Source organism: Nerophis ophidion, linkage group LG24, assembly GCF_033978795.1.
Source record: "Nerophis ophidion isolate RoL-2023_Sa linkage group LG24, RoL_Noph_v1.0, whole genome shotgun sequence".
NCBI lineage: Eukaryota > Metazoa > Chordata > Actinopteri > Syngnathiformes > Syngnathidae > Nerophis > Nerophis ophidion.
Genome location: NC_084634.1, coordinates 36,136,784 through 36,140,734, shown reverse-complemented (window position 1 = coordinate 36,140,734; position 3,951 = coordinate 36,136,784).

The window sequence follows — 3,951 nt, the reverse complement described above, 5'->3', positions numbered from 1 at the left end:
AGTGCAACCCACTTCTACAGTCTGATAGTTTATATATCAATGATGAAATATTAACATTGCAACACATGCCAATACGGCCTTTTTAGTTGACTAAATTACAATTTTAAATTTCCCGCGAGGTATCCTGTTGAAAACGTCACGGAAGGATGACGCGTGTTTGTGACGTTATTGGTTGTAGGGACATACTAGCTCAGAACCCCTCACGACTAAAAGTTGTCTCTTTTCATCGCATAATTACACAGTATATTGGACATTTGTGTTGCTGAATCTTTTGCAATTTGTTCAACTAATAATGGAGACGTCAAAGAAGAACGCTGTTGGTGGATGTCGAGCGGATCTAACATGATACTGTGAAAGTTCAATCCACAATGGATACAACACAGTCGCGAGAGTCCAGTCCAAAGAGGATCCAAGACACAGCAGCGAGAGTCCCGTTCACAGCGGAGCCAGCAGGAAACCATCCCAAGCGTAGGCGGACCAGCAGCGCAGAGATGTCCCCAGCCGATACACAGGCGAGCAGTACATGGCCACCGGATCGGACCGGACCCCCTCCACACGGGAGAGTGGGACATAGAAGAAAAAGAAAAGAAACGGCAGATCAACTGGTCTAAAAAGGGAGTCTATTTAAAGGCTAGAGTATACAAATGAGTTTTAAGGTGAGACTTAAATGCTTCTACTGAGGTAGCATCGCGAACTGTTACCGGGAGGGCATTCCAGAGTACTGGAGCCCGAACGGAAAATGCTCTATAGCCCGCAGACTTTTTTTGGGCTTTGGGAATCACTAATAAGCCGGAGTCCTTTGAACGCAGATTTTTTGCCGGGACATATGGTACAATACAATCGGCAAGATAGGATGGAGCTAGACCGTGTAGTATTTTATACGTAAGTAGTAAAACCTTAAAGTCACATCTTAAGTGCACAGGAAGCCAGTGCAGGTGAGCCAGTACAGGCGTAATGTGATCAAACTTTCTTGTTCTTGTCAAACGTCTAGCAGCCGCATTTTGTACCAACTGTAATCTTTAATGCTAGACATGGGAGACCCGAAAATAATACGTTACAGTAGTCCATTTCAGACATCCATTGCTTTCCTCCTCTCTAAGGTTCTCATAGTCATCATTGTCACCGACGTCCACTGGGTCATTATTGTCACCAATGTCCCACTGGGTGTGAGTTTTCCTTGCCCTTATGTGGGCCTACCGAGGATGTCGTGGTGGTTTGTGCAGCCCTTTGAGACACTAGTGATTTAGGGCTATATAAGTAAACGTTGATTGATTGATGATTGATTGGTGGAAAGCGGTGGATTGCGGCTGCCTTTAGCAAGCGAAACACAGCCGGTGTTTCTTTGTTTGTTGTGAAGCTTTAACACAGAGCGGTCAAGCGAACATGTTTCTCTATGTCAACCAGCAAGTTTTTGGATGGGGAAATTGTGATATTAAGTTAGCTCTTACCGGAGATTTCAGTGCTGTAGCTCAAAAAGGCAAGTGTGATCTTGGCTCCTGAATTGGCTTCTCTCAGAGACACTGGCGTTTACCGCAGCCATCCGACTTTCAGGTATGACTTTACAATCTCACTAAAACACTATTAAAACAATAAGCAGATAAGAAAATTTTCCAGAATTATCTTGGTGAATGTATCTAATTACATCTGAAACGGTCCCACTGCTTCACGGTGGCAGAGGGGTTAGTGCGTCTGCCTCACAATGCGAAGGTCCTGCAGTCCCTGGGTTCAAATCCAGGCTCGGGATCTTTCTGTGTGGAGTTTGCATGTTCTCCCCGTGAATGCGTGGGTTCCCTCCGGGTACTCCGGCTTCCTCCCACTTCCAAAGACATGCACCTGGGGATAGGTTGATTGGCAACACTAAATTGGCCCTAGTGTGTGAATGTGAGTGTGAATGTTGTCTGTCTATCTGTGTTGGCCCTGCGATGAGATGGCGACTTGTCCAGGGTGTACCCTGCCTTCCGCCCGATTGTAGCTGAGATAGGCGCCAGCGCCCCCCGCGACCCCAAAAAAGGGAAACTTTATTTTTTTGCAAATATTAGCTCATTTGGTATTTCATGCCTGCAACATGTTTAAAAAAAGCTGGCACAAGTGGCAAAAAAGACTGAGAAAGTTGTGGAATGCTCATCAAACACTTATGTGGAACATCCCACAGGTGAACAGGCTCATTGGGAACAGGTGGGTGCCATGATTGGGTATAAAAGCAGCTTCCATGAAATACTCAGTCATTCACAAACAAGGACGGGGCGAGGGTCACCACTTTGTCAACAAATGCGTGAGCAAATTGTCGAACCGTTTAAGAACAACATTTCTCAACAAACTATTGCAAGCAATTTAGAAGTTTCACCATCTACGGTCCGTAATATCATCAAAAGGTTCAGAGAATCTGGAGAAATCACTGCACGATCCCTCAGGCGGTACTGCATCAAAAACCGACATCAGTTTGTGAAGTATATCACCACATGGGCTCAGGAACACTTCAGAAAACCACTGTCAGTAACTACAGTGCGTCGCTACATCTGTAAGTGCAAGTTAAAACTATACTATGCAAAGCGAAAGCCATTTATCAACAACACCCAGAAAGGCCGCCGGCTTCACTGGGCCCAAGCTCATCTAATATGGACTGATGCAAAGTGGAAAAGTGTTCTGTGGTCAATTTTTTGGGGGAAATGTGGACGTTGTGTCCTTGGGAACAAAGAGGAAAATAATTGTCTGGATTGTTCTAGGCGCAAAGTTCAAAAGCCAGCATCTGTGATGGTATGGGGGTGTATAAGTGCCCCAAAGGCATGGGTAACTTACACATCTGTGAAGGCCCCATTAATGCTGAAAAGGTACATACAGGTTTTGGAGCAACATATGTTGCCATCCAAGTAACGTTATCATGGACGCCCCTGCTTATTTCAGCAAGACATTGCCAAGCCACGTGTTCCAACAGCGTGGCTTCATAGTAAAAGAGTGCGGGTACTAGACTGGCCTGCCTGTAGTCCAGACCTGTCTCCCATTGAAAATGTGTGGTGCAATATGAAGCCTAAAATATCACAACGGATGTTGAACAACATAAGCTGTACAAGCAAGAATGAGAAAGAATTCCACCTGAAAAGCTTCAAAAATGGTTTTCTCAGTTCCCAAACGTTTACTGAGTGTTGTTAAAAGGAAAGGCCATGTAACACAGTGGTAAAAATGCCCCTGTGCCAACTTTTTAGCAATGTGTTGCTGCCATTAAATTCTAAGTTAATGATTATTTGCCAAAAAAATATTATATTTCTCAGTTTGAACATTAAATATCTTGTCTTTGCAGTCCACTCAATTGAATATAAGTTGAAAATGATTACCAAATCATTGTATCCTGTTTTTATTTCCCATTTACACAACGTGCCAATTTTACTGGTTTTGGATTTTGTATAATTCAACTTTGCGTATACGATGTCTTTTTCAGATTGTCTTCTCGGGACATAATACCGTCTCAGATTTGGGTCCATGCGGTATTGCATGGAAAATAACGACTACAAAAGCAATTGATTCATTTTATACACTGCGAGGACGAATGACAAACAAGGGCAGGCTTAAATGGAGGGGAATAATCAAAAGGCAGGTCACACAAATGCGTTAATATAGAAACGGAACAAAACAGGAAGTGCCACCAGGAACTAAGGAAAACAAAATACTAACAGGATGTGATACAAAACAGAACAAAACCAGAATATGCCATAATCCAAGTAGCGGATCATGATAGAAAGTACTTTATTGATTCTTGGAGGAAATTCACCACAGTTCTCTCACAATAGACAATAATAATAATAAATTATATAATATATATATATATATATATATATATATATATATATATATATACATATATATATATATATATACATATACATATATATATATATATATACATATATATATATATATATATATATATATATATATACATACTCACACTAAACTTTC